The 7,110-nt window shown below is 49.5% G+C and overlaps 1 non-coding gene across 1 annotated transcript; it reads right to left on the reverse strand.

The window, feature by feature from the left end:
- Positions 1-3,966: 3,966 nt before the first annotated feature.
- LOC120921827 lies at positions 3,967-4,124 on the reverse strand. The gene has a single exon (XR_005744996.1). It is a non-coding gene; the product is annotated as a U1 spliceosomal RNA (small nuclear RNA).
- Positions 4,125-7,110: the final 2,986 nt, after the last annotated feature.

A 7,110-nucleotide genomic window follows, 5' to 3' on the forward strand; every position in this document is an offset into this window, starting at 1 on the left:
CTGCTGTTAAGATATGATTGGCCAACTTCTTTGATTGTTTAGAAATGCCTAAAAAAGGTAACCCCAGAAGGTAGTGGCTGAGGTCATCGGTCAAGGAGGCATTAGGGAAGTTTCTAGCATGGACATAACATAAAGCCTAGAGCTTGAGATCAATACATCTCCATAGTAAGCGAAATGAAGAGCCTTTTTCTCAGCCACATCTCCAGCAGGAGTCGGGTAAAGGAGGGTTAGTGGCATGGAGCACCTCAGATGTCTTGTACCAGTCCATCATAACTTTGTAGGCATTCTCCCGATATACCACACGTCTGGTGGATTTAGAAGCCACATTCCCTCCCAAGGTTTCACAGGGATAAGGCGTTGGAGAGTTTGGTCCCACCTACACATATATAACCGGGAGAACCTTGTGTAATAGTTTGTAGATGGAGGATATGAGGTGTAGTTGGTGCAGGCCTTGGATTCATATGTATTTAAATTTGGCTGGGTGATCTAAAGCTAAATAATAGAGAGAGGGTGGAGAAAAAAGGCTTACATTGAATATAAGAATAAAAGCGCTTGTTGGGAATATGTACGCCGGAGTATCTGCTGATACTCCGGCGTACTTTCAAATTTGCCGCGTTGTATCTTTAGTTTGAATTCTCAAACCAAGATACGACGGCTTCTGGCTTCGATCCGACAGGCGTACGGCTTCGTACGCCTTCGGATCGTAGGTGTAATACATCGGCGCCCGCTGGGTGGAGTTTGCGTCTATTTCCGCGTCGGGTATGCTAATTAGCTGTTTACGGCGATCCACGAAGGTACACGCGGTTGTCGCATTCTCTTACGTCGTCGCTAGTCAGCTTTTCCCGGCATAAAGTTACGGCTGCTATTTCGTGGCTTATATTTAGACTTGCCATGTTAAAGTATGGCCGTCGTTCCCGCGTCAAATTTTTAATATTTTTTTTTTGCGTAAGTCGTCCGTGAATAGGAAAGGATCCTTCCATAGGACAGGCAGTCTGGGACTGAAGGATTATACAAAAGATTAAGCAGGGGGAGAACATGGCGAAGAGAAAAAATACAGCGTGCAACATTTTTTGCCATATGGACAACATAAATAGCATAGTGGAGGAGGAGGATTGTTTCAGTGGAGGGTCCACCTAGATCCCCCATCATCTGATAAACACATAGAAACGATGGCCCGGATTCACAAAGCACGTACGCTGACGTATAACAAGTTACGCCGATGTAAGTGCAAATGTGCACCGTCGTATGTGTGCGCCAGACCCACAAACTAATATGCGCCTAAAAACAGGCTACACCCCGCCAACGTATCTTGCTTATGCCGGCGTAGAGTGGACGCACATTTAGGCTGGGAGCATGGTGCCGCTCCCATTGATTATCCATTCAAACATGCAAATGAGGGAAATACGGCGATTCACGTACGTGCGTGTGCACGGCGCATGCTATGCGAGATGCGTGTAAGTTGTACATCCGACGTAAAGTTATTCCCTATAAAGGAGGTGCAACCCAGCAACAGACATGCTCAGGTCTGCACCAGGGAACACAAGCCGGCGTATTGTGCGTTGGACGTGTGTCTGGCTGGGCGTACGTTATGTTCACAGCGTACGCAGTGATCCGGCGAAGCTTAGGCAGTTTTGCGGGCGCATAGGGGGGGCATCCACGTCACATGCCCAGTTCGTGATACGTACCTGTCTGGCGCTCGGCCCATCATTTGCATGGGGTCATGCCTCATTTGCATGGGGTCACGCCCACTTCCACCTACGCCGACGTGCGCCTTCGAAACCTGCAGCGTTGGGAGCACTGGCTTGCTGAATGCAATGCTTGCCTCTCTGCGCTGCGTTGGCGTAGCATACAGTGTGTGCTCTACAGCGGCGTAATGTGCGCCCTGCTCTCTGTGAATCTGGGCCAATGTATTCAGTCAGTGTGTGTGTTTCCTACAGATGGATCCAGTAATGGGAACCCACCAGAGAGATGTCCCCGTCCTCTGTATTCCCGGGATTCCACACAGGAAGGTCACACCATCCCCCACCATCATCAGATAGAGCAATCTCTGACAGTATCATTAAGATATGTACCTTATCTGCATTGTTACAACTGTTGTAATTGTTATTATTTATTCAGAGTGGAAATCTCGGGGATATTAATATTGATATTAAAGAAGAGTATAAAGAGGAGAATGAGGAGTATGGAGTGATGGAGGAGTTTTCAGGACACAAGGATATGATGGAGACACCTAATACCAGGAACCCACCAGAGAGATGTCCCCGTCCTCTGTATTCCCGGGATTCCACACAGGAAGGTCACACCATCCCCCACTGTTACAAGGTTGGTAACAGTGTATGGACTAGAACATGGACTCATAGAGATGATGTGTGATTTTTTTTTATGTGACCTTATATTTAACAGATGATATTCACTCTCATTCTCTTGGTTTAGGGTGAAGATCCAATAGATATAAAAGTTGAGGTGAAAGAAGAGAGGTATGTGAGGGATGATCAGCAGTCTATGGAGGAGGATGGAATAACGGGGACATTTATAGAGGAGGACACTCCTACAGAGATCAGCACAGGTGGGTCATTAACACTAAATCCATTCCTCCACCCATACTGCTCACTGATTGGTCCAGAGTAGGGCGGGGACTGGGTGATATCAGCCTGTAATCCCCTGGTCACTTTCCTGAGCTGTGTTCCCCATCCTGTATTCCTGTATTTCTCTCGGATAATCTTCCTTCTTTGTGCTGCAGACACAATTTATGTCTCTAGACTGGATTTATGGAGATTCTTAGCTGGATTCAGGTAGACGTGTGCATTTTTTAAAAGCCTATGGCGTGTGAACACACCCAAAAAACTCCACCCGGTGCAGAAAAAATGTGCACACACATAAAGAGTGTTCACAAAAACGTGCAGACGGGTGCAACGTCAAGTGGTCCTCCTGTGAAGAGGGACCCAAACCCTGATCCCCCGGGGCGTTAGGCTCCAGACGGGGACTGAGCTACTGTGGTCCAAGCAACCGAAGCCGACACGGACCCAACTTCCTCGGAGGGACTGCCGAAACAGAACCCTCCCAGTACTAGGTGGGGCTCCCCCGAAGGGAGACCCCATGAGAGCAAGTGAACTAAGCCAGAAGGCCATGTCCACCCACTCCCAAGACGTTCAGGGCTGGCCCGAGGACCCGCACCCTACTAATCACACAGTGACAAAACGTGCACAACAAAAAAAGACAAAAAAGTGACAAACACAGGCTTAAATAAAATAAAGTGGGGGAAGGGATAGTGGGGAGGAGAGTGAAGAAGTGGCCATTGTGGTGAAACAATGACCAGGCCCTCCGGCCAGGAATAAAAAATTCCTCCGGTCCTAGCCAAAAGGCCCGGCCCAGGAGGCAGGTGCTAAAAAAAGCGTGTATCTGGTGCAGTGACCGTGGTATCTTAAATCAATGTGTCCCTCACACACAGTGATCTTCAGATACCCCTGGACTGCCACTCCAGGGGCACATGCACCATAGGCTTTTCGTTCCATATCCGACCCCCCGACCGGCCAGTGCAGCCCTCCACCCCTGCCAGCTAGAGAGCCCTTCAAGATTTTCTTGGGGAGAACTGCCGCTCAGGTAACAGCCTCCACCAATACTAGCCCTTCCAGACCCTCCGTCAACCCAGCGGATTTGCATGGCTCTGCCCCGTCCTACCACAGGGCATTACCAGCTCCTCCAACCGGATCGCTGACAGAGATAGCACTTACACCAGCCAGCCAGAAGGCCAGACTAGAACTCGGCAAAAAGACCAAGACCAAGCGCAGCACCCATCCTCACCAGGAGCACCCTTCCAGATGGCTCAGACTCAACCATGGGCCGGCCCCCAGTATTCTGTCGGGCAGCACAGCGTAGTCCCTGCTGAAACCATCCTTCCAGGTGCAATGACGTCATTGGATTGCATCCACCCTCCCCATGTAGGAGGTGCTTCAGCGCTCCGCTGACAACTGATAAGGACAGATACCACACCCAGTCCCAGCCAAAAGGCCGAGAAGCGGCAGGGAAGACACCACGATCAGCACGGCCTAGAGTGTGCAATAGCCGTGCCTCGCCCTGGGAGAACCACCTTCATGATCATGGTGTCTCCCCTGCCAGGTAAGTATGCATTATTACGGCGGCGTAGCATATCGTATTTATGCTACGCCGCCTTAAGTCAGAGAGGCAAGTGCTGTATTCACAAAGCACTTGCCTCCTAAGTTACGGCGGCGTAGCATAAATGGGGCCGGCGAAAGCACGCCTAATTCAAATGAGGATGAGGGGGGCGTGTTTTATGTAAATGGTTGGTGACCCGACGTGATTGACGTTTTTTACGAACGGCGCATGTGCCGTCCGTGTACATATCCCAGTGTGCATTGCTTCAAAGTACGCCGCAAGGACGTATTGGTTTCGACGTGAACGTAAATTACGTCCAGCCCCATTCACGGACGACTTACGCAAACAACGTAAAATTTTCAAATTTCGACGCGGGAACGACGGCCATACTGAACATTGACTAGGCCAGCTATTTGTTCAACTAACTTTACGCCCGAAAAAGCCATGCGTAAACGACGTAAAAAAAATGCGCCGGGCGCACGTACGTTCGTGAATCGGCATATCAAGTCATTAACATATTCTACGGCCAGCGGAAAAATTGCACCCTAAGGTACGACGGCGTAGGAGACTTACGCCACTCGTATCGTAGCCTAATTTAAGCGTATCTGGTTTCCAGAATACGCTTAAATTTACGCCGGCGTAGATTCAGAGTTACGACGAAAATATCTACTGATACGCCGGCGTAACCCTACCTGAATCCAGCTATCTGAGTTCAGCTGGAAACAAAAAGGAACATTTATTATGGCAGCCTACGTGTGGGTTAATCCCGCCTCCACTCCAATACTATAGGACCCCATACCCATAAAAGTCAGCTCACCTTCCAGTACTGTTTTTCTTAACTAGCCGACTACTTTCTTTCTAGGGTGGGAACTCCGTCTGTCATGGAATCCATCAGGAAAGGAAAATTACGGTAAGTATCTGATAATACATTTTCCCTTTTCCTGAACAAAAAAAAACATTTTAATTTGTTTCGTCAACCGACAGGATTCTCAAACCAAAATTCACAGAGGAAAGAGATGCAGGCTCAATACAGTAATGAGACATACATGTATTTATGGAGGACCAAGAGGCTGCTTTACAGATGACATCCGGGGCTGCATGGCGAGCTGCTGCCCAGGAAGCTGCCATCCCTCTGGTGGAGTGTATCGTCACCGCCTGTGGAGGAGCCAAGCCCTTAGCCTTATATGCCTGCTGGATTGTCTGGACGATCCAAGAAGCGATTGTCCTGGATGAGGCTTTCTTTCCTTTATTACTGCCTGAGTGCAGGATAAATAGATGATCGGAGCGTCTAAAGGGAGACGTAACTTGAAGATACTCGGTAAGGATCTTGCCTATGTCCAGGGAGTGAGGACTCTGGAGACTTAAAGGTAGGAAGAACAATTTCCTGATTCTCATGGAATACTGAAGATACCTTTGGATTTGAACCCAGCATGGGTATCAGGACTACCTGATCCGGAAAGAACGTCAGGAAAGGTTCTTTGTGACCAAGAGACCTGATCTCGGAGACCCTCTTGGCCGAGGTAGTTGCGACTTAGAAGGCCACTTTAGCTCAAAAGTCCTTTATGGAGGACAGGGAAGGCCCCGTTGTACTGAGTCCATTCAAAAAATCAAGAACCAGGGGAAGATCCCACATGGGAAATATTGGCTTTCTTTAAAGCTTCAATCTTGACGCTCCTCGGAAAAATTGCCTGACTAGTGGGTGTACTGCCCATGAGATCCCGGAGAAGGCTGACAGGGCTGAGACTTGAACCCTTAGAGAGCTGTTGGACAGGAGAAGATCTAACCCCATTTGAAGGAAGCTGAGGATATCTTGTATTTCTGGGTTTCTGAAGGACCTGCCTGAAGCAGAGAAGAACTCTACGAACTTGGCCCAGATTCTTCCATATACTTTGTTTGTACTTGCTCTTCTCGAAACCGAGGGATTCCAGCCTCTCCCTCTCAAAAACCAAACTGTCAGTCTCATCAGAGCCGGACAAGGGTGTAGGAGTGACCCCTGAGAGAGAGGTTCAGTCTGACAGGTAGAGGTACTGGGTCTCGATAGCTCAGCTGGATCAGGAGAGGGAACCACGGCCGGTTCGGCCAGTAGGGAGCCACCACTGTTATGGGGACGGTCTCTGCTAAAAGTCTCCGCAAGAATTTGAGAATTATTGGGATCCGGGGAAAGGCATACCTTGACCTCCTTCGATCCATCGAGGTGTCCATCCCAGCTGCTTGATTGCAATGACCCTTTGTATATAACTTCTCCATTTTGAAGTTGTAGGGGGAGGCGAAAAGATCCCCTTTGGGATTGACTCCCAGGGACAGGATCCATCTGAATGACTGTTCGTGGAGGGACCACTCATTGTTGTCTAATTGAGTGCGTGAGAGGAAGTCCGCCTGGGAGTTCTGTACTCCAGCGATGAAAACTGCCGATATGTTGGCCAGGTTCTTCAGGGCCCACCTCATGATGGGTTCGACCTCCTGCAGAAGTGTTGAACTCTGTGTCCCCCCTTGTCTCTTCACGTAGGACACTGCCGTGGTGTTGTCCATCCTCAACAGCACTGATTCCCCTTTCAGGGGCCGGGAGAAGGACTGAAGGGCACACCAAGCCGCCCGAAGTTCCAAGACATTTGACCCCGGATTGCGGAGGCGAGCATCCCATTTGCCTTGCGCTATGTTCACGCGGCAGAGGGCCCCCCAGCCGGAACCACTGGCATCGGTTGTTATTGTGACCCAGGAGACAGGGGCGATGGAATGGCAATTTTGCAGGTTCCTCCGCTGGAGCCACCAAAAGAGGCTATTCCTCATCGATGTTGATATGCAAATAAGCTGATTCCTGTTCCCTGACTTCCACTGCTTGAGGAAGCCGAATTGGAAAGGGCGTAACCTCCACAGCGCCCATTTCACCATGGGGGTTGTGGAGACCATCGTGCTGATGATTCTTAGGCATTGTGATGCTTTCAGGTGAGGGGCATTCAGAGCCCAAGAGATCCACTCCCGAATCACAGGAATCTTTTC

The sequence above is a fragment of the Rana temporaria genome (assembly GCF_905171775.1).
Source record: "Rana temporaria chromosome 4 unlocalized genomic scaffold, aRanTem1.1 chr4x, whole genome shotgun sequence".
In the NCBI taxonomy this organism is placed as follows: Eukaryota; Metazoa; Chordata; class Amphibia; order Anura; family Ranidae; genus Rana; species Rana temporaria.